The sequence below is a fragment of the Oncorhynchus kisutch genome, linkage group LG18, assembly GCF_002021735.2.
Source record: "Oncorhynchus kisutch isolate 150728-3 linkage group LG18, Okis_V2, whole genome shotgun sequence".
Classification (NCBI taxonomy): domain Eukaryota; kingdom Metazoa; phylum Chordata; class Actinopteri; order Salmoniformes; family Salmonidae; genus Oncorhynchus; species Oncorhynchus kisutch.
The window spans coordinates 9,636,231-9,660,730 of NC_034191.2; the positions used below are offsets into that span (position 1 = coordinate 9,636,231).

The 24,500-nt window shown below is 44.7% G+C and overlaps 1 protein-coding gene across 1 annotated transcript in view; it reads right to left on the reverse strand.

The window, feature by feature from the left end:
- LOC109877642 (thrombospondin-2-like) overlaps window positions 1-24,500 on the reverse strand; it is a 90,812-nt gene that overhangs the window by 54,791 nt on the left and 11,521 nt on the right. Inside the window, exon 3 of the mRNA XM_031795661.1 lies at window positions 6,257-6,540. The gene's annotated coding sequence lies outside the window, so the exon portion shown is untranslated. The remainder of the gene's footprint in view (window positions 1-6,256; window positions 6,541-24,500) is intronic.

Sequence of the window (24,500 nt, forward strand, 5' to 3'; positions counted from 1 at the left end):
CCGAACTGGTGGTCACTCTGATAGAGCTCCTAAGGAGTTCCTCTGTGGAGATGGGAGAACCTTCCAGAAGGATAACCATCTCTGCAGTACTCCACCAATCAGGCCTTTATGGTAGAGTGGCCAGACGAAGCCACTCCTCAGTAAAATGCACATGACAACCCACTGGGTGTTAACCCTAACCCTTTATGGTAGAGTGGCCAGAAGAAGCCACTCCTCAGTAAAATGCACATGACAACCCACTGGGAGTTAACCCTAACCCTTTATGGTAGAGTGGCCAGACGAAGCCACTCTTCAGTAAAAGGCATATGAAGCCCGCTTGGAGTTAACCCTAACCCTAACCCTTTATGGTAGAGTGGCCAGACGAAGCCACTCCTCAGTAAAAGGCACATGAAGCCCGCTTGGAGTTAATCCTAACCCTAACCCTTTATGGTAGAGTGGCCAGACGAAGCCACTCCTCAGTAAAAGGCACATGACAGCCCGCTTGGAGTTTGCCAAAAGGAACCTAATGGACTCAGACCATGAGAATCAAGATTCTAAAGAACTATTTGGCCTGAATGCCAAGCGTCACATCTGGAGGAAACATGACAACATCCCTACGGTGAAGCATGGTGGTGGCAGCATCATGCTGTGGGGATGTTTTCAGCGGCAGGGACTGGGAGACTAGTCAGCGTGAAGGGAAAGATGAACAGAGCAAAGTACAGAGAGAACCTTGATGAAAACCTGCTCCAGAGCGCTCAGGACGTCAGACTGGGGTGAAGGATCACCTTCCAACAGGACAACGACCCTAAGCACACAGCCAAGACAACGCAGGAGTGGCTTCTGGACAAGCTAGCTTCCGTCCTCCTTTGTGTACATTGATTCAATACAAAACCTAGGAGGCTCATGGTTCTCAACCCCTTCCATAGACTTACACAGTGGCTGCGGTCCAAACACTGAAAAGACACCCCCTTGTCCTCTTACCCGTGCCTTATTCCCTTGGGGTATCCCCATCGCCATCTTGGAGGGTGGTCCAAGTAATTAGCCAAGCAAGGGAAGTTTGCACATGAGGCCCTCAGCCCTCGTTTTTTGTCGGCTTTGCGAGTGTATAATTATGTTCACTCCGGGGCCTGAAACTCCCCATAATTCAATTTGTGACAATTGAAGAAAAGTGCCAAAATGTAAAAATAATATCAATGGAGAAGTCAACATACAAGTGTAAGTAAAAATGAATGCAAATAAGTTAGAAATTGTGCTACTAACGCACATGACAGGCACAAACACGTTTTTGTTTGGTTACCTTTTGGAAATTGTAGAAATAAAACATTTTCCTTCTTCAGAAGTTCCAGCTTGGCAGGCTAACGTTAGTTAGCTAATTCATTTGCTAGCTATCATACAGTAGGCGTAAATTAATAATTATATATTTAATATATGTAGACTTGCAATCGTAATTGACTGCAGCACATATAAAGCACCCACAAGTTACTGGTGGCTGAAAACAACACAATCATCGCGAGATGAACGAGTGATGAATTTCCGGCCAATGGTGGTCCTTTTAAAATCATTCCTGCCTCCTTCGCCCCTCGCCCTGCAAGTGTATATTCGTCACACATCATGATACGCCATCAGAAGTGTCCACTTATTTGAGGGCTGAGTGGACAGGTTGTGTCTTAAGTGTTTGGACCGCAGGCAGTAATTATGACAACTTTATGTTGAATATGATGACAATGCTGTGACAATGCTGTGTGTAGCGGCTATGAGATCGTTTGGCCTAGAAAGGTTTTTTCGCCTGGTCACATACAGCTGATGTGTTGTGCATTGAAGTCCATAAGCGAAGGGAAAAGGTGAGAGAAGGAGAGCGCATAGATGTGAGAAGGAATAAAATGTGGCTGCTATGAAAGTGAACTGTGTTTACGCGTGATCAGGGGTGTATTCATTCTGCCGATTCTGTTGAAAAACGTTTCTTATTCAACAGAAGCAAATGGAACGAAACGGGGATAAACATACCTGAATTTGTCCAATAGAAACTCTTGCTTGCAACTGTTGGACAAATGATAAAACCCTAGGTCAGCTAGATGCAGATCTCTCGACCTGTGTGTTCCTACGCTGTAAACCTTCATTCATAGACCCTCTCTTTCTACAATTATCAGAAAGATCACATTGTATGATTTTTAAGTAATTAATTTGCATTTTATTGCATGACATAAGTATTTGATCACCTACCAACCAGTAAGAATTCCGGCTCTCGCAGACCTGTTTTTCTTTAAGAAGCCCTCCTGTTCTCCACTCATTACCTGTATTAACTGCACCTGTTTGAACTCGTTACCTGTATAAAAGACACCTGTCCACACATTCAATCAAACAGACTCCAACCTCTCCATAATTGCCAAGATCAGAAAGCTGTGTAAGGACATCAGGGATAAAATTGTAGACCTGCACAAGGCTTGGATGGGCTACAGGACAATAGGCAAGCAGCTTGGTGAGAAGGCAACAACTGTTGGTGCAATTATTAGAAAATGGATGAAGTTCAAGATGACTGTCAATCACCCTCGGTCTGGGGCTCCATGCATCAATGATCATGAGGAAGGTGAGGGATCAGCCCAGAACTACACGGCAGGACCTGGTCAATGACCTGAAGAGAGCTGGGACCACAGTCTCAAAGAAAACATTTAGTAACACATTACGCTGTCATGGATTAAAATCCTGCAGCGCACGCAAGGTCCCCCTGCTCAATCCAGCGCATGTCCAGGCCCGTCTGACGTTTGCCAATGACCATCTGGATGATCCAGAGGAGGAATGGGAGAAGGTCATGTGGTCTGATGAGACAAAAATTTAGCTTTTTGGTCTAAACTCCACTTGTCGTGTTTTGAGAAAGAAAGATGAGTACAACCCCAAGAACACCATCCCGACCGTGAAGCATGGAGGTGGAATCATCATTCTTTGGGGATGTTTTTCTGCAAAGGGGACCGGACGACTGCACCATATTGAGGGGAGGATGGATGGGGCCATGTATCGCAAGATCTTGGCCAACAACGTCCTTCCCTCAGTAAGAGCATTGAAGATGGGTCGTGGCTGGGTCTTCCAGCATGACAATGACCCGAAACACACAGCCAGGGCAACTAAGGAGTGGCTCCGTAAGAAGCATCTCAAGGTCCTGGAGTGGCCTAGCAGGTCTCCATATCTGAAACCCAATAGAAAATCTTTGGAGGGAGCTGAAAATCCGTATTACCCAGCGACAGCCCCGAAACCTGAAGGATCTGGAGAAGGTCTGTATGAGAAGTGGGCCAAAATCCCTGCTGCAGTGTGTGCATACCTGTGTGCAAAGAACTACAGGAAACGTATGATCTCTGTAATTGCAAACAAAGGTTTCTGTACCAAATATTAAGTTCTGCTTTTCTGATGTATCAAATACTTATGTCATGCAATTAATTACTTAAAAATCATACAATATGATTTTCTGGATTTTTGTTTTAGATTCCGTCTCTCACAGTTGAAGTGTACATATGATAAAAATTACAGACCTCTACATGCTTTGTAAGTAGGAAAACCTGCAAAATCGGCAGTGTTTCAAATACTCCCCACTGTGTATCTATCCTGCCCTGCCTTTCTAGTCTTCGAATGCCAAGTTAATAAACATATCACTGACTATTTTGAATTCCACCTAACCTTCTCCGATGTGCATTCCGGTTTCCGAGCTGGTTACGGATGCACCTCAGTCACGCTCAAGGTCCTAAGCGATATCTTAACCGCCATCAATAAGAAACAATACTGTGCAGCCATATTCATTGACCTGGCCAAGGCTTTCGACTCTATCTATCACCACATCCTCATCGGCAGACTCGATAGCCTTGGTTTCACAAATGATTGCCTCACCTGGTTCACCAACTACTTCTCTGATAGAGTTCAGTGTGTCAAATCGGAGGGCCTGTTGTCCGGGCCTCTGGCAGTCTCTATGGGGGTGCAACAGGGTTAAATTCTTGGGCCAACTCTCTTCTCTGTATACATCAATGATGTCGCTCTTGCTGCTAGTGATTCTCTGATCCACCTCTACTCAGACGACACCATTCTGTATACTTCTAGCCCTTCTTTGGACACTGTGTTAACAACCCTCCAGACGAGCTTCAATGCCATACAACTCTCCTTCCGTGGCCTCCAACTGCTCTTAAATACAAGTAAAACTAAATGCATGCTCTTCAACCGATCGCTGCCTGCACCTGCCCACCCGTCCAACATCATATTTCTGGACGGTTCTGAATATGTGGACAACTACAAATACCTAGGTGTCTGGTTAGACTGTAAATATTTATTGCATTTTCCTTTTCCAAATGGGCGGTAATTTAGAATGTATTTACGATAGCACAGCTTCACCTTTGTTCCTATCTTCCCGTTCTTTCACTCAAACCCAGCCCCTTTTCTTTTGTGTAACAAGCTGTCATATCTGTTCCGCCCGCTAGGGATGTTTTCCTTTATGACATCATTTGTAATCAAGTTATGTTTTAATTATGTTTATGTGTAATTCTGTGTGATTAGTTAGGTATTTAGTAAATAAATAATTAAACCCAATTTTGTATTGCTGATTCAAATTGTTAGCCAGGGTTCGTGCAGATAACCAAGAATTTACAACTTTCAGATTATGAGACTGAATTAAGATGACGATTGATATTGACTGCTATTGATGTAAAATATTACTAGGTCTTTTAAGAATTTATTCGGAAGATAACTCTATGAATATTATTTTGTGGTGCCCGACTCTCTAGTTAATTACATTTACATGATTAGCTCAATCGGGTGATATTAATTACGGAGAAATTATTTTATAGAATAGCATGTCATATCACTTAATCCGGCATAGCCAAAGAAACGACACTGGTTAAATAAAGGGTTAGGGTTATATATATATATAAATACCTGGTTAAATAAAGGGTTAGGGTTATATATATAAATACCTGGTTAAATAAAGGGTTAGGGTTATATATATAAATACCTGGTTAAATAAAGGGCTAGGGTTATATATATAAATACCTGGTTAAATAAAGGGTTAGGGTTATATATATAAATACCTGGTTAAATAAAGGGTTATATATATAAATACCTGGTTAAATAAAGGGTTATATATATAAATACCTGGTTAAATAAAGGGTTATATATATAAATACCTGGTTAAATAAAGGGTTAGGGTTATATATATATATATAAATACCTGGTTAAATAAAGGGTTAGGGTTATATATATATATAAATACCTGGTTAAATAAAGGGTTAGGGTTATATATATAAATACCTGGTTAAATAAAGGTGAAATAAATACATAAATAGGTCAGGTCGTAGAAACCTCATGATGGTTTAGGGGACATTTGAGTATCATGTTGTAGCCTAAATCAATCACTGTTACATTGAGATGGATTATGAATGACAGTCCCCCAATATACTGCAACAGAAATAAGCCCATGCTAATGAAAAAAAGAATTGTCCTCCCTCATCTTAAACGACACTGAGAAGAATGGGAGAAACTCCCCAAATACATGTGCCAAGCTTGTAGCGTCATACCCAAGAAGACTCGAGGCTGTAATCGCTGCCAAGCTTGTACCGTCATACCCAAGAAGACTCGAGGCTGTAATCGCTGCCAAGCTTGTACCGTCATACCCAAGAAGACTTGAGGCTGTAAGCGCTGCCAAGCTTGTACCGTCATACCCAAGAAGACTCGAGGCTGTAATCGCTGCCAAGCTTGTACCGTCATACCCAAGAAGACTCGAGGCTGTAATCGCTGCCAAGCTTGTACCGTCATACCCAAGAAGACTCGAGGCTGCTGCCAAGCTTGTACCGTCATACCCAAGAAGACTCGAGGCTGTAAGCGCTGCCAAGCTTGTACCGTCATACCCAAGAAGACTCGAGGCTGTAATCGCTGCCAAGCTTGTACCGTCATACCCAAGAAGACTCGAGGCTGTAAGCGCTGCCAAAGGTGCTTTAACAAAGTACTGAGTAAAGGGTCTAAATATTTATGTAAATGTGATATTGCATCTTTTTTTATTGTATACATTTGCAAAAATGTCTAAAAACCTGTTTTTGCTTTGTCATTATGGGGTATTGTGTGTAGATTGATGAGGGGGGAAACGATTTAATACATTTTCGAATAAGGCTGTAAAGTACAAAATATGAAAAGGGGTCTGAATACTTTCCGAATGCACTGTAGACTGATAAATAACATTTGTAATGGTCTCTGTTGCTTATAGAAACAGTGACACGAACAGCAGAGAAATGTTACAAACTAACATTGGACCTACCTGCATCAAATGGCCCAACTCCTCCTCAGTGTCCTGTTTTAATGTCCCAACTCCTCCTCAGTGTCCTGTTTTAATGTCCCAACTCCTCCTCAGTGTCCTGTTTTAATGTCCCAACTCCTCCTCAGTGTCCTGTTTTAATGTCCCAACTCCTCCTCAGTGTCCTGTTTTAATGTCCCAACTCCTCCTCAGTGTCCTGTTTTAATGTCCCAACTCCTCCTCAGTGTCCTGTTTTAATGTCCCAACTCCTCCTCAGTGTCCTGACGTCCCAACTCCTCCTCAGAATCCTTGTCAGATAGATCCACAGTAACATCCCACATCAGTTAAGCGTTACAATGCAAGAGAGAGAGAGAGAGAGAGAGAGTAATGTGTGTGTGTGTGTGTGTGTGTGTGTGTGTGACAGGAACCATATTTTACCTGTCTGTCTGGCGTTAAGTAGAGCTGCATATCTCCCAGAGAGAAACCCTACTGGGGATATGGAAAAAGTGTGTGTGTGTGTGAGACCCTTCATGCTCAGATTATTATGGAGGAGACTCCTGGGTAAAACAACATCTCATCTCCCAGAACACACTGGGGCTCTTCTCTCTCTCTCTCTCTCTCACTAGGTTGTAGCAACTTCATGATGGGTATAGGGAACATTTGAGTATCATGTCATAGCCTGAATCTGTCACTGTTACATTTGAACTGGGTGAATATGAATGACAGTAACCTAAACATATTACTGTTACATTGAACTGGGTGAATATGAATGACAGTAACCTAAACCTATCACTGTTACATTGAGATGGGTGAATATGAATGACAGTAACCTAAACCTATCACTGTTACATTGAGCTGGGTGAATATGAATGACAGTAACCTAAACCTATCACTGTTACATTGAGCTGGGTGAATATCAATGACAGTCACCTAAACCTATCACTGTTACATTGAACTGGGTGAATGGAATATGAATGACAGTAACCTAAACCTATCACTGTTACATTGAACTGGGTGAATATCAATGACAGTCACCTAAACCTATCACTGTTACATTGAACTGCCTGAATGGAATATGAATGACAGTAACCTAAACCTATCACTGTTACATTGAGCTGGGTGAATGGAATATGAATGACAGTAACCTAAACCTATCACTGTTACATTGAGCTGGGTGAATGGAATATGAATGACAGTAACCTAAACCTATCACTGTTACATTGAGCTGGGTGAATGGAATATGAATGACAGTCACTCAACATGTTGTAATAGAAATAAGGCCAAGCTCATGAAAACAAAAAAAAATCTCATAAATTTGTCTAAAAACCTGTTTTTGCTTTGTCATTTTGGGGTATTGTGATGTCATTATGGGGTACTGTGATGTCATTATGGGATAGTGTGATGTCATTATGGGGTACTGTGATGTCATTATGGGGTACTGTGATGTCATTATGGGGTACTGTGATGTCATTATGGGGTACTGTGATGTCATTATGGGGTACTGTGATGTCATTATGGGATATTGTGATGTCATTATGGGGTACTGTGATGTCATTATGGGATATTGTGATGTCATTATGGGGTATTGTGATGTCATTATGGGATATTGTGTGTAGATTGATGAGGGAAAAACATATTTAATACATTTTAGAATAAGGCTGGAACGTACAAAATATGGAAAAAGTCAAGGGCTCTGAATACTTTTCGAATGCACTGTAAGTAATTGTAGTGTGTACAGTACTCTATATTTTGTACCAATTCTCTCTGTCTCTCAGTTCAATTCAATTAAATGAAAAGGGCTTTATTGGCATGGGAAACATGTTAACATTGCTAAAGCAAGTGAAATAGATAATAAACTAAAGTTAAATATTCAATCAAAAACGTTTCAAAGGAATATACATTTCAAATGTGCAAATAGTTAATAAACTTAAATATGGGTTGTATTTACAATGGTGTTTGTTCTTCACAGGTTGCCCTTTTCTTGTGGCAACAGGTCACAAATCTTGCTGTTGTGATTCCACACTGTGGTATTTCACCCAATGGGAGTTTTTCAAAATGAACCCCCCCCCCCCCCCCCCCCCCTCTCTCTCCCTCCTCTATCTCTCTCCCCTCTCTTTCTCTCTCCCCCTCTGTTTCACTCTCCCCTCCCCCTCTGTTTCACTCTCCCCTCCCCCTCTGTTTCACTCTCCCCCCCCCTCTCTCTCCCCCCTCATCTCTCCACAGTGTTTGGGGTATAGACATGTTTCCATGTATAGACATGTTTCCATGTTTCCAGAGGCCAGATGGCCCTGCTCTGTTCTACGTGTTCTCCCTCTCTCTCTCCCCCCCTCTCTCCCCCCCCCCCTCTCTCCCCGCACCTCTCTCTCTCTCCTCCCCCCTCTCTCTCTCCCCCCTCTCTCTCTCTCCCCCTCTCTCTCTCTCTCTCCCCCCCTCTCTCTCTCTCTCTCTCTCCCCCCCCCCTCTCTCTCTCTCCCCCCCCCTCTCTCTCTCTCCCCCTCTCTCTCTCTCTCCCCCCCTCTCTCTCTCTCCACTCCCCCTCTCTCTCTCCCCTCCCTCTCTCTGCTCCCCCCTCTCTCTCTCTTCCCCCCTCTCTCTGTCTCTCACTCTCTCTCCCCCCCTCTCATCTCTCCACAGTGTTTGGGGTATTGACGTGTTTCCATAGCTTGGGCCCAACGTGTTTGCTAATTATTACCATCCAGTAACCCAGTTGTATTATTACACCACCGCAAGTATGTGTGTATGTGTGTGTGCATGCGTGCGTGCGTGTGGTTCTGTCCTGCTGAGTCACAGATTAATCTCTCCAATCTCCTTTCCATCTGCTGGTTCCACTGTGAGAGGTAATGAGTCCTACATATGTTGATCATTGCACCAACACACATTCAAACAGTTTGGACACATCTACTCATTCCAGGGTTCCAAAGCACAGTCAAACATGAACACATACAGTACCAGTCAAAAGTTCAGACACATCTACTCATTCCAGGGTTTTTCTTTATTTTGACTGTTTTCTACATTGTAGACTATTTTCTACATTGTAGAATATTAATGAACCCTGGAATGAATATGTACAAACTTTGACTGGTGCTGTCAAAGTATTGCTGTCAAAGGCAGCTAGAGGAAGCAGTGTCTAGTCTGTCCTTATAGCTGTATCATCATGATGACTTGACCAGGGAGTTCTAGTGTTCTAGTTCTACTGTTCTAGTTCTACAGTTCCAGATGTACTGTTCTAATTGTAGTTCTACTGTTCTAGTTCTACTGTTCTAGTTCCATTGTTCTAGATGTACTGTTCTAGATGTACTGTTCTAATTGTAGCTCTACTGTTGTAGTTCTACGGTTCCAGATATACTGTCCTAATTGTAGTTCTACTGTTCTAGTTCCACTGTTCTAGTTCCACTGTTCTAGATCTACTGCTCTAATAATTATAATATTTTAGTTCAATTGTTGTAGTTCTACTGTTCTATATTTACTGCTCTAATTATAGTTCTACTGTTCTAGTTCTACTGTTTCTAGCTCCTGTTCTAGTTCTACTGTTCTAGATCTACTGTCAAAATAATTACAATAGTTCAGTTCAATTGTTGTAGTTCTACTGTTCTAGTTCCACTGTTCTAGTTCTACTGTTCTAGTTCCACTGTTCTAGTTCCACTGTTCTAGTTCTACTGTTCTAGTTCCACTGTTCTAGTTCCACTGTTCTAGTTCTACTGTTCTAGTTCCACTGTTCTAGTTCCACTGTTCTAGTTCCACTGTTCTAGATCTACTGCTCTAATAATTATAATATTTTAGTTCAATTGTTGTAGTTCTACTGTTCTATATTTACTGCTCTAATTATAGTTCTACTGTTCTAGTTCTACTGTTTCTAGCTCCTGTTCTAGTTCTACTGTTCTAGATCTACTGTTCAAATAATTACAATAGTTCAGTTCAATTGTTGTAGTTCTAGTGTTGTAGTTCTAGTGTTATAGTTCTACGGTTCTAGTTCTAGTGTTGTAGTAATTTCCGGTCACAACTTGTAGACTTGTTTACGTGCTGCTGTGCGGTTTGTTGCTAACCTTACTTTGCTACCTGACAACTTTACGGTTTTTACTTTAAAAAAAATTTTTTTTAACCTTCGCTCAACTTTTTTCATTCAATTTTTTCCCCTCGGACGCTTTATCTGGACGTGGTTCATCAGGACCTCCCCCAGCTGAAGCTAAGTAGTAACATTAACATGATGCTTCATCTGGACGTGGTTCATCAGGACCTCCCCCAGCCGAAGCTAAGTAGTAACATTAACATGATGCTTTATCTGGACGTGGTTCATCAGGACCTCCCCCAGCCAACCAGTAGTAACATTAACATGATGCTTTATCTGGACGTGGTTCATCAGGACCTCCCCCAGCCGAAGCTAAGTAGTAACATTAACATGATGCTTTATCTGGACGTGGTTCATCAGGACCTCCACCGGCCAACCAGTAGTAACATTAACATGATGCTTTATCTGGACGTGGTTCATCAGGACCTCCCCCGGCCGAAGCTAAGTAGTAACATTAACATGATGCCTTTGAATTGCAGTCACTGTACTCATAATATCTGGACCCTCTCTTTCTAAACCGCCGCCATTGTTGCACCCCCTATTACCAGTCTGTTCAGCCTCTCTTTCGAATCGTCCGAGATCCCTAAAGATTGGAAAGCTGCCGTGGCCAAACTGTTACAGACCTATATCAATCCCGCCCTGCCTTTCTAAAGTATTCGAAAGCCAAGTTAACAAACAGATCACTGACCATTTCGATTCCCACCATGCCTTCTCCGCTGTGCAATCCGGTTTCCGAGCTGGTCAGGGGTGCACCTCAGCCATGCTCAAGGTACTAAACGATATCATAACCGCCATTGATAAAAGACAATACTGTGCAGCCGTCTTCATCGACCTGGCCAAGGCTTTCGACTCAGGGTAGCCTAGTGGTTAGAGCGTTGGACTAGTAACCGAAAGGTTGCAAGTTCGAATCCCTGAGCTGACAAGGTACAAAACTGTCGTTCTGCCCCTGAACAGGGAGTTAACCCACTGTTCCTAGGCCGTCATTGAAAATAAGAATTTGTTCTTAACTGACTTGCCAAGTTAAATAAAGGTAAAAAAAGCATTCTTATCAGCAGACTAAACAGTCTTGGTTTCTCAAATGATTGCCTCGCCTGGTTCACCAACTACTTGTCAGATAGAGTTCAGTGTGTCAAATCGGAGGGCCTGTTGTCCGGACCGCTGGCAGTCTCTATGGAGGTACCACAGGGTTCAATTCTCGGGCCGACTCTCTTCTCTGTATACATCAATAATGTCGCTCTTGCTACTGGTGATCCACCTCTACGCAGACGACACCATTCTGTATACATCTGGCCCTTCTTTGGACACTGTGTTAACTAACCTCCAGACGAGCTTCAATGACATACAACTCTCCTTCCGTGGCCTCCAACTGCTCTTAAATACAAGTAAAACTAAATGCATGCTCTTCAACCGATCGCTGCCCACACCCGCCCGCCCGACTAGCATCACTCTCTGGTTGGTTCTAACTTAGAATATGTGGACAACTACAAATACCTAGGTGTCTGGCTAGACTGTAAACTCTCCTTCCAGACTCATATTAAACATCTCCAATACAAAATTACATCTAGAATCGGCTTCCTATTTTGCAACAAAGCCTCCTTCACTCACGCTGCCAAACATACCATTGTAAAACTGACTGTCCTACCGATCCTCGACTTTGGCGATGTCCTTTACAAAATAGTCTCCAACACTCTACTCAGCAAACTGCAAACTGGATGCAGTCTATAATAAAGGTGTTCTCAACTAGCCTACCTGGTTAAATAAAGGTGTTCTCAACTAGCCTACCTGGTTAAATAAAGGTGTTCTCAACTAGCCTACCTGGTTAAATAAAGGTGTTCTCAACTAGCCTACCTGGTTAAATAAAGGTGTAAAAATATACAGGAGAATGGGGCCTCCCGGGTGGCGCATTGGTTAAGGGCTGTGCCACCAGATACTCTGGGTTCGCGGCCAAGCTCTGTCGTAACCGGCCGCGACCGGGAGGTCCGTGGGACGACGCACAATTGGCCTAGCGTCGTCCGGGTTAGGGAGGGTTTGGCCGGATTGGATATCCTTGTCTCATCAAAAACCTACACGTACGCTATGGTCACAAGACACAGACCTCCTTATTGTCCCTAGAGTTTCTAAGCAAACAGCTGGAGGCAGGGCTTTCTTCTATGGAGCTCAATTATTATGGAAAGGTCTGCCTATCCATGTGAGAGAAGCAGACTCGGTCTCAACTTTTAAGTCTGTACTGAAGACTCATCTCTTCAGTGGGTCATATGATTGAGTGCAGTCTGGCCCAGGAGTGTGAAGGTGAACGGAAAGGCACTGGAGCAAGGAACCACCCTTGCTGTCTCTGACTGGCTGTCTCCCCTCTCTCCACTGGGATTCTCTGCCTCTGACCCTATTACAGGGGCTGAGTCACTGGCTTACTAGTGCTCTTCCATGCAGTCACAGACGTGATCTTCCTGTCCGGTTTTGCGCCCCCTCAGCCTTGTCTCAGGGTAGTAGGTTGGTAGATATCCTTCTAGTGGTGTGGGGGCTATACTCAGCCTTGTCTCAGGGTAATAGGTTGGTGGTCTGATGATATCCCTCTAGTGGTGTGGGGGCTACTCAGCCTGGTCTCAGGGTAGTAGGGTGGTAGATATCCCTCTAGTGGTGTGGGGGCTATACTCAGCCTTGTCTCAGGGTAATAGGTTGGTGGTCTGATGATATCCCTAGTAGGTTGGTGGTCTGATGATATCCCTCTAGTGGTGTGGGGGCTATACTCAGCCTTGTCTCAGGGTAGTAGGGTGGTAGATATCCCTCTAGTGGTGTGGGGGCTATACTCAGCCTGGTCTCAGGGTAGTAGGTTGGTAGATATCCCTCTAGTGGTGTGGGGGCTATACTCAGCCTGGTCTCAGGGTAGTAGGTTGGTAGATATCCCTCTAGTGGTGTGGGGGCTATACTCAGCCTGGTCTCAGGGTAGTAGGTTGGTAGATATCCCTCTAGTGGTGTGGGGGCTATACTCAGCCTGGTCTCAGGGTAGTAAGTTGGTGGTGGTTGGTAGATATCCCTCTAGTGGTGTGGGGGCTATACTCAGCCTGGTCTCAGGGTAGTAGGGTGGTAGATATCCCTCTAGTGGTGTGGGGGCTATACTCAGCCTGGTCTCAGGGTAGTAGGGTGGTGGTTGGTAGATATCCCTCTAGTGGTGTGTGGGCTATACTCAGCCTTGTCTCAGGGTAGTAGGTTGGTAGATATCCCTCTAGTGGTGTGGGGGCTATACTCAGCCTGGTCTCAGGGTAGTAGGGTGGTAGATATCCCTCTAGTGGTGTGGGGGCTATACTCAGCCTGGTCTCAGGGTAGTAGGTTGGTAGATATCCCTCTAGTGGTGTGGGGGCTATACTCAGCCTGGTCTCAGGGTAGTAGGGTGGTAGATATCCCTCTAGTGGTGTGGGGGCTATACTCAGCCTGGTCTCAGGGTGATAAGTTGGTGGTGGTTGGTAGATATCCCTCTAGTGGTGTGGGGGCTATACTCAGCCTGGTCTCAGGGTAATAGGTTGGTGGTCTGATGATATCCCTCTAGTGGTGTGTGGGCTATACTCAGCCTGGTCTCAGGGTAGTAGGGTGGTAGATATCCCTCTAGTGGTGTGGGGGCTATACTCAGCCTGGTCTCAGGGTAGTAGGTTGGTAGATATCCCTCTAGTGGTGTGGGGGCTATACTCAGCCTGGTCTCAGGGTAGTAAGTTGGTGGTGGTTGGTAGATATCCCTCTAGTGGTGTGGGGGCTATACTCAGCCTGGTCTCAGGGTAGTAGGGTGGTAGATATCCCTCTAGTGGTGTGGGGGCTATACTCAGCCTGGTCTCAGGGTAGTAGGGTGGTAGATATCCCTCTAGTGGTGTGTGGGCTATACTCAGCCTTGTCTCAGGGTAGTAGGTTGGTAGATATCCCTCTAGTGGTGTGGGGGCTATACTCAGCCTGGTCTCAGGGTAATAGGTTGGTGGTCTGATGATATCCCTCTAGTGGTGTGGGGGCTATACTCAGCCTTGTCTCAGGGTAGTAGGGTGGTAGATATCCCTCTAGTGGTGTGGGGGCTATACTCAGCCTGGTCTCAGGGTAGTAGGTTGGTAGATATCCCTCTAGTGGTGTGGGGGCTATACTCAGCCTTGTCTCAGGGTAGTAGATATCCCTCTAGTGGTGTGGGGGCTATACTCAGCCTTGTCTCAGGGTAGTAGGGTGGTAGATATCCCTCTAGTGGTGTGGGGGCTATACTCAGCCTGGTCTCAGGGTAGTAGGTTGGTAGATATCCCTCTAGTGGTGTGGGGGCTATACTCAGCCTGGTCTCAGGGTAGTAGGGTGGTAGATATCCCTCTAGTGGTGTGGGGGCTATACTCAGCCTGGTCTCAGGGTAGTAGGGTGGTAGATATCCCTCTAGTGGTGTGGGGGCTATACTCAGCCTTGTCTCAGGGTAGTAGGTTGGTAGATATCCCTCTAGTGGTGTGGGGGCTATACTCAGCCTGGTCTCAGGGTAGTAGGTTGGTAGATATCCCTCTAGTGGTGTGGGGGCTATACTCAGCCTGGTCTCAGGGTAGTAAGTTGGTGGTCTGTTTATATCCATCTAGTAGAGTGGGGGCTGTGCTTTGGCATAGTGGGTGGGGTTATATCCAGCCTGGTTGGCCCAGTCCAGGGGTATTTATTTATTTACCTTTATTTAACCAGGTAGGCAAGTTGAGAACAAGTTCTCATTTACAATTGCGACCTGGCCAAGATAAAGCAAAGCAGTTCGACAGATAAAACGACACAGAGTTACACATGGAGTAAAAACAAACATACAGTCAATAATGCAGTATAAACAAGTCTATATACAATGTGAGCAAATGAGGTGAGAAGGGAGGTAAAGGCAAAAAAGGCCATGATGGCAAAGTAAATACAATATAGCAAGTAAAATACTGGAATGGTAGTTTTGCAATGGAAGAATGTGCAAAGTAGAAATAAAAAAATAATGGGGTGCAAAGGAGCAAAATAAATAAATTAATTAAAATTAAATACAGTTGGGAAAGAGGTAGTTGTTTGGGCTAAATTATAGGTGGGCTATGTACAGGTGCAGTAATCTGTGAGCTGCTCTGACAGTTGGTGCTTAAAGCTAGTGAGGGAGATAAGTGTTTCCAGTTTCAGAGATTTTTGTAGTTCGTTCCAGTCATTGGCAGCAGAGAACTGGAAGGAGAGGCGGCCAAAGAAAGATTTGGTTTTGGGGGTGACTAGAGAGATATACCTGCTGGAGCGTGTGCTACAGGTGGGAGATGCTATGGTGACCAGCGAGCTGAGATAAGGGGGGACTTTACCTAGCAGGGTCTTGTAGATGACATGGAGCCAGTGGGTTTGGCGACGAGTATGAAGCGAGGGCCAGCCAACAAGAGCGTACAGGTCGCAATGGTGGGTAGTATATGGGGCTTTGGTGATAAAACGGATTGCACTGTGATAGACTGCATCCAATTTGTTGAGTAGGGTATTGGAGGCTATTTTGTAAATGACATCGCCAAAGTCGAGGATTGGTAGGATGGTCAGTTTTACAAGGGTATGTTTGGCAGCATGAGTGAAGGATGCTTTGTTGCGAAATAGGAAGCCAATTCTAGATTTAACTTTGGATTGGAGATGTTTGATATGGGTCTGGAAGGAGAGTTTACAGTCTAACCAGACACCTAAGTATTTGTAGTTGTCCACGTATTCTAAGTCAGAGCCGTCCAGAGTAGTGATGTTGGACAGGCGAGTAGGTGCAGGTAGCGATCGGTTGAAGAGCATGCATTTAGTTTTACTTGTATTTAAGAGCAATTGGAGGCCACGGAAGGAGAGTTGTATGGCATTGAAGCTTGCCTGGAGGGTTGTTAACACAGTGTCCAAAGAAGGGCCGGAAGTATACAGAATGGTGTCGTCTGCGTAGAGGTGGATCAGGGACTCACCAGCAGCAAGAGCGACCTCATTGATGTATACAGAGAAGAGAGTCGGTCCAAGAATTGAACCCTGTGGCACCCCCATAGAGACTGCCAGAGGTCCGGACAGCAGACCCTCCGATTTGACACACTGAACTCTATCAGAGAAGTAGTTGGTGAACCAGGCGAGGCAATCATTTGAGAAACCAAAGCTGTCGAGTCTGCCGATGAGGATATGGTGATTGACAGAGTCGAAAGCCTTGGCCAGATCAATGAATACGGCTGCACAGTAATGTTTCTTATCGATGGCGGTTAAGATATCGTTTAGGACCTTGAGCGTGGCTGAGGTGCACCCATGACCAGCTCTGAAACCGGATTGCATAGCAGAGAAGGTATGGTGAGATTCGAAATGGTCGGTAATCTGTTTGTTGACTTGGCTTTCGAAGACCTTAGAAAGGCACGGTAGGATAGATATAGGTCTGTAGCAGTTTGGGTCAAGAGTGTCCCCCCCTTTGAAGAGGGGGATGACCGCAGCTGCTTTCCAATCTTTGGGAATCTCAGACGACACGAAAGAGAGGTTGAACAGGCTAGTGATAGGGGTGGCAACAATTTCGGCAGATAATTTTAGAAAGAACGGGTCCAGATTGTCTAGCCCGGCTGATTTGTAGGGGTCCAGATTTTGCAGCTCTTTCAGAACATCAGCTGAATGGATTTGGGAGAAGGAGAAATGGGGAAGGCTTGGGCGAGTTGCTGTTGGGGGTGCAGTGCTGTTGTCCGGGGTAGGAGTAGCCAGGTGGAAAGCATGGCCAGCCGTAGAAAAATGCTTATTGAAATTCTCAATTATGGTGGATTTATCAGTGGTGACAGTGTTTCCTATCTTCAGTGCAGTGGGCAGCTGGGAGGAGGTGTTCTTATTCTCCATGGACTTTACAGTGTCCCAGAACTTTTTTGAGTTAGTGTTGCAGGAAGCAAATTTCTGCTTGAAAAAGCTAGCCTTGGCTTTTCTAACTGCCTGTGTATAATGATTTCTAGCTTCCCTGAACAGCTGCATATCACGGGGGCTGTTCGATGCTAATGCAGAACGCCATAGGATGTTTTTGTGTTGGTTAAGGGCAGTCAGGTCTGGGGAGAACCAAGGGCTATATCTGTTCCTGGTTCTAAATTTCTTAAATGGGGCATGTTTATTTAAGATGGTTAGGAAGGCATTTTTAAAAAATATCCAGGCATCCTCTACTGACGGGATGAGATCAATATCCTTCCAGGATACCCCGGCCAGGTCGATTAGAAAGGCCTGCTCGCAGAAGTGTTTCAGGGAGCGTTTTACAGTGATGAGTGGAGGTCGTTTGACCGCTGACCCATTACGGATGCAGGCAATGAGGCAGTGATCGCTGAGATCTTGGTTGAAGACAGCAGAGGTGTATTTAGAGGGGAAGTTGGTTAGGATGATATCTATGAGGGTGCCCGTGTTTAAGGTTTTGGGGAGGTACCTGGTAGGTTCATTGATTATTTGTGTGAGATTGAGGGCATCAAGTTTAGATTGTAGGATGGCTGGGGTGTTAAGCATGTTCCAGTTTAGGTCGCCTAGCAGCACGAACTCTGAAGATAGATGGGGGGCAATCAGTTCACATATGGTGTCCAGAGCACAGCTGGGGGCAGAGGGTGGTCTATAGCAGGCGGCAACGGTGAGAGACTTGTTTTTAGAGAGGTGGATTTTTAAAAGTAGAAGTTCAAATTGTTTGGGTACAGACCTGGATAGTAGGACAGAACTCTGCAGGCTATCTTTGCAGTAGATTGCAACACCGCCCCCTTTGGCAGTTCTATCTTGTCTGAAAATGTTGTAGTTTGGAATTAAAATGTCTGAGTTTTTGGTGGTCTTCCTAAGCCAGGATTCAGACACAGCTAGAACATCCGGGTTGGCAGAGTGTGCTAAAGCAGTGAATAGAACAAACTTAGGGAGGAGGCTTCTAATGTTAACATGCATGAAACCAAGGCTATTACGGTTACAGAAGTCGTCAAAAGAGAGCGCCTGGGGAATAGGAGTGGAGCTAGGCACTGCAGGGCCTGGATTCACCTCTACATCGCCAGAGGAACATAGGAGGAGTAGAATAAGGGTACGGCTAAAAGCTATGAGAATTGGTCGTCTAGAACGTCTGGAACATAGAGTAAAAGGAGGTTTCTGGGGGCGATAAAATAGCATCAAGGTATAATGTACAGACAAATGTATGGTAGGATGTGAATACAGTGGAGGTAAACCTAGGTATTGAGTGATGAAGAGAGAGATATTGTCTCTAGAAACATCGTTGAAACCAGGAGATGTCATTGCATGTGTGGGTGGTGGAACTAATAGGTTGGATAAGGTATAGTGAGCAGGACTAGAGGCTCTACAGTGAAATAAGCCAATAAACACTAACCAGAACAGAAATGGACAAGACATATTGACATTAAGGAGAGGCATGCTTAGTCGAGTGATCAAAAGGGTCCGGTGAGTGGAGAGGTTGGTTGGTGATTTAGACAGCTAGCCAGGGCATCGGTAGCAAGCTAGCATAGGATGGAGGTCTGTTGTTAGCCACCTCCTGCGCTCCGTCAGTAGATTAGTGGGGTTCCGTGTGGTAGAGGGGATCAATCCAAATCACACAACAACAACAAAAATAAAAACAATAGATATAGTTATAGAGGCCCAAGAAGAAAACATAATAATAATAATAAATAAATAAATAAAAAATTATAAAAAAAATGTCCGATTGTCTATTCAGATAGCAGCCGGTAAGACAGCTAACGGTTAGCAGGCCGCAGATGGGCGTTCAGGTAACGTCGCGACGGAGGAGCCAGCCGAATAACTCCTTCGGGTAGATAACGTCGGCAGTCCAGTTGTGAAGGCCCGGTGGGGCTCCGCGAAGGCAGCAAAACGGGTCCGGATAGGCGACTGCAGCCCAGGTGCGATTGATGGAACTCAGGAGTGATTGACGGAGCTTGCTAGCTCCGGAACAATTGATGTTTGCTCCGGAATCGACGAAGACCGATAGTCACACGGATAGCAGCTAGCTAGCTGTGAGATCCGGGCATGAATGTCCAGAGAGCAGTCGAAATCCAGGGACATGGAGAGAAAAATTGGTCCGGTATGCTCCGCTCCGAGCCGCGCTGCGCCGTACAGAACTGGCGATAGACTTTCGAGCCAAAGGATAGCCGATGACCACAAACCGTGGTTAGCTGAACACCAACGACTTGCCAGTAAAGGAGCCAACTAGCTTCTGAACTAGCTTCTGGATTAGCTTCTGGCTAGTTTCAGGCCAGCCTCCTGGAGTTTCTGGCTAGCTTCTTGGAGGATTACAGATCTGAGGTAAATAATACTTTTTTATAAATATACATTGGTGAGGCGGGTTGCAGGAGAGTGTTTTGAAGATGAGTTGATGGAAAATAAAAATAAAATGTATGTGAAAAAGTTGTAAATATATATATATACAGGACACGACAAGACGAGGACAAAAGACGTCTGAACTGCTATGCCACCTTGGAGACCGTATTGTCGGACGGGGTCACAGTGTCCCCCGATCCCCCCTTCTCAGCCTCCAGTATCTATGGTGCAATAGTTCATGTGCTGGGGGGCTGGGGGTCTGTTATATCTGATGTAATTCTCCTGTCTTATCAGGTGTCATGTGTGAATTTAAGTATGATCCCTCTAATTATCTCTCTTTCCCTTTCTCCCTCCCTGAGCCCTAGGACCATACCTCAGGACTAGGACCCAGGGTCGATATGAGATGAGTATGTAAACAAAGTGGCATAGTTAAAGTGGCTAGTGATACATGTATTACATAAAGATGCAGTATATGATATAAAGTACAGTATATATGTATACATATGAGATGAATAATGTAGGGTATGTAAACATTATATTAGGTAGCATTGTTTAAAGTGGCTAGTGATATATTTTACATCATTTCCCATCAATTCCCATTTTTAAAGTGGCTGGAGTTGAGTCAGTGTGTTGAGTCAGTGGTGGCTGTTTAACAGTCTGATGGCCTTGAGATAGAAGCTGTTTTTCAGTCTCTCGGTCCCAGCTTTGATGCACCTGTACTGACCTCGCCTTCTGGATGATAGCGGGGTGAACAGGCAGTGGCTCGGGTGGTTGTTGTCCTTGATGATCTTTTTGGCCTTCCTGTAACATCGGGTGGTGTAGGTGTCCTGGAGGGCAGGTAGTTTGCCCCCGGTGATGCGTTGTGCAAACCTCACTACCCTCTGGATCTGGAGAGCCTTACAGTTGTGGGCAGAGCAGTTGCCGTACCAGGCGGTGATACAGCCTGCCAGGATGCTCTCGATTGTGCATCTGTAGAAGTTTGTGAGTGCTTTTGGTGACAAGCCAAATTTCTTCAGCCTCCTGAGGTTGACGATGCTGTCCGTGTGGGTGGACCAATTCAGTTTGTCTGTGATGTGTATGCCGAGGAACTTAAAACTTACTACCCTCTCCACAACTGTTCCATCGATGTGGATAGGGGGGTGTTCCCTCTGCTGTTTCCTGAAGTCCACAATCATCTCCTTAGTTTTGTTGACGTTGAGGTTATTTTCCTGACACCACACTCCGAGGGCCCTCACCTCCTCCCTGTAGGCAGTCTCGTCGTTGTTGGTAATCAAGCCTACCACTGTTGTGTCGTCCGCAAACTTGATGATTGAGTTGGAGGCGTGCGTGGCCACGCAGTCGTGGGTGAACAGGGAGTACAGGAGAGGGCTCAGAACCTTCCGGTTACTAGTCCAACACTCTAACCACTAGGCTACCCTGCCACCCCAATGACATCACAATACCCCATATCGACAAAGGAAAAACAAGTTTTTAGAAAAGTTGGCAAAAAAACCCAAAATATTACATTTACATAAGTATTCAGACCCTTTACTCAGTACTTTGTTAAAGCACCTTTGGCAGTGATTACAGCCTCAAGTCTTCTTGGGTATGACGCTACAAGCTTGGCACACCTGTATTTGGGGAGTTTCTCCCATTCCTCTCTGCAGATCCTCTCAAGTTCTGGCCGGTTTGGATGAGGTCCTGAGAGCTCTGGAGCAGGTTTTCATCAAAGATCTCTCTGTACTTTCATCCGTTCATCTTTCACTTGATCCTGACTAGTCTCCAAGTCCCTACGACTGAAAAACATCCCCACAGCATCATGCTTCACCGTAGGGATGGTGCCAGGTTTCCTCTGCTTGGCATTCAGGCCAAAGAGTTCAATCTTTGGCCTGAGAATCTTGCTTCTCAAGGTCTGAAATTCTTCAGGTGCCTTTTGGCAAACTCCAAGCGGGCTGTCATGTGCCTTTTACTGCGGAGTGGCTGCTGTCTGACCACTCTACCATAACGGCCTAATTGGTGGAGTGTTGCAGAGATGGTTGTCCTTCTGGAAGGTTCTCCCATCTCCACTGAGGAATTCTGGAGCTCTGTCAGAGTGACCATCGGGTTCTTGGTCACCTCCCTGACCAAGGCCCTTCCCCGACTGCTCAGTTTGGCCCAGGGGACCAGCTCTAGGAAGAGTCTTGGTGGTTCCAAACTTCTTCCATTTAAGAATGATGGAGGCCACTGTGTTCTTGGGGACGTTCAATGCTGCAGATTGTTTTTAGTACCCTTCCCCAGATCTGTGCCTCGACATAATCCTGTCTCGGGGATCTACGGACAATTCCTTCGACCTCATGGCTTGGTTTTTGCTCTGACATGCACTGTCAACTGTGGGACCTTATATAGACAGGTGTGTTCCTTTACAATCATGTCAAATCAATTGAATTTACCACAGGTGGACTCCAATCAAGTTGTAGAAACATCAAGGGTGATCAAATGGAAACAAGATGCACCTGAGCAAAATTGAGTCTCAGAGCAAAGGGTCTGAATACTTTAAAAAATGTACCCAAGAAATGTAAAAACCTGTTTTCGCTGTCATTATGGGGAATTGTGTCGATTGATTGACATTTTAAAAATTGAATCCATTTTAGAATAAGGCTGTAACTTTACAAAATGTGGAAGGGGCCTGAATACTTTTTGAAAACACTGTATGTGTATATAATTTATATATATAGTAAGTTTACATACACCATAGCCAAATACATTTAAACTCAGTTTCACAATTCCTGACATTTAATCCTCGTAAAAATTCGGTTTTAGGTCAGTTGAGATCACCACTTTATTTTAAGAATGTGAAATGTCAGAATAATAGTAGAGAGAATGATTTATTTCAGCTTGTATTTCTTTCATCACATTCCCAGTGGGTCAGAAATGTACATACACTCAATTAGTATTTGGTAGCATTGCCTTTAAATTGCTTAACTTGGGTCAAACGTTTCAGGTAGCCTTCCACAAGCTTCCCACAATAAGTTGGGTGAATTTTGGCTCATTCCTCCTGACAGAGCTGGTGTAACTGAGTCAGGTCTGTAGGCCTCCTTACTCACACACGCTTTTTCAGTTCTGCCCACAAATGTTCTATGGGATTGAGGTCAGGGCTTTGTGATGGCCACTCCAATACCTTGACTTTGTTGTCCTTAAGCCATTTTGCCACAACTTTGGAAGTATGCTTGGGGTCATTGTCCATTTGGAAGACCCATTTGTGACCAAGCTTTAACTTCCTGACTGATGTCTTGAGATGTTGCTTCAATATATCCACGTAATTTTCTCCCTCATGATGCCATCTATTTTGTGAAGTTCACCAGTCCCTCCTGCAGCAAAGTACCCCCACAACATGATGCTGCCACCCGTGCTTCACGGTTGGGATGGTGTTCTTCGGCTTGCAAGCCTCCCCCTTTTTCCTTCAAACATAACGATGGACATTATGGCGAAACAGTTCAGTTCTTGTTTCATCAGACCAGAGGACATTTCTCCAAAAAGTCCCCATGTGCAGATGCAAACTGTAGTCTGGCTTTTTATGGCAGTTTTGGAGCAGTGGCTTCTTCCTTGCTGAGCTGCCTTTCAGGTTATGTCTATATCGGTCTCGTTTTACTGTGGAAATAGATAATTTTGTACCCGTTTCCTCCATCCTCTTCACAAGGTCCTTTGCTGTTGTTCTGGGATTGATTTGCACTTTTCGCACCAAAGTACATTCATCATACCTGAGCGGTATGATGGCTGCGTGGTCCAATGGTGTTTATACTTACGTACTATTGTTTGTACAGATGAACATGATACCTTCAGGCGTTTGGAAATGGCTCCCAAGGATGAACCAGACTTGTGGAGGTCAAAAAAGGTGGTCTTGGCAAATCTCTTTAGATTTTCGCATGATGTCAAGCGAAGAGGCACTGAGTTTGAAGGTAGGCCTTGAAATACATCCACAGGTACACCTCCAATTGACTCAAATGATGTCAGTTAGCCTATCAGAAGCTTCTAAAGCCATGGCATCATTTTCTGGAATTTTCCAAGCTGTTTAAAGGCGCAGTTAATTTCATGTATGTAAACTTCTAACCCACAGGAATTGTGATACAATTCATTCTAAGTGAAATAATCTGTCTGTAAAGAATTGTTGGAAAAGTTACTTGTGTCATGCGCAAAGTAGATGTCCTAACCTCCTTGCAAAAACTATAGTTTGTAGTTTGTTCACAAGAAATGTGTGGAGTGGTTGAAAAACAGGTTTTAATGACTACAACCTAAGTGTATGTAAACTTCCGACTTCAACTGTACATACTACCTCAATGCGTCAGTTTTGTTGCTAAATAACCAACCCGTCTACATGGACTGAAGAGTGAGACAGCTATTTAATATGACATCACTGGAGCGTGAGACAGGTTTAAATGACATCACTGGAGTGTGAGACAGGTTTAAATGACATCACTGGAGCGTGAGACAGGTTTAAATGACATCACTGGAGCGTGAGACAGGTTTAAATGACATCACTGGAGCGTGAGACAGGTTTAAATGACATCGCTGGAAAGTGAGAGATCTCGAACAGTAAACCAGTCCTTAGAGATAGGGCTAATGTCGCGTTCAAAACTACTGGGAATTTGTAAAAATATACGGTCAAATAATGACGTCAGTGAGCTCTAGAAAGAGGCCCGAGTTCCTGAGTTGGATGACCGTTCAAATCGATTTCTCCCCAGTCAGAGCTCGGTTTTTTTATCGAATTCCCAGTTGTTTTGAACGCAGCAAAAAGTAACACTGACCTGGCAGGTTTGGTACATATTCTAAAAACCCTGACCCAGCTCTGAACAGTCCTAACCCTAACCCAGCTCTGAACAGTCCCAACCCTGACCCAGCTCTGAACAGTCCCAACCCTGACCCAGCTCTGAACAGTCCCAACCCAGCTCTGAACAGTCCCAACCCTGACCCAGCTCTGAACAGTCCCAACCCTAACCCAGCTCTGAACAGTCC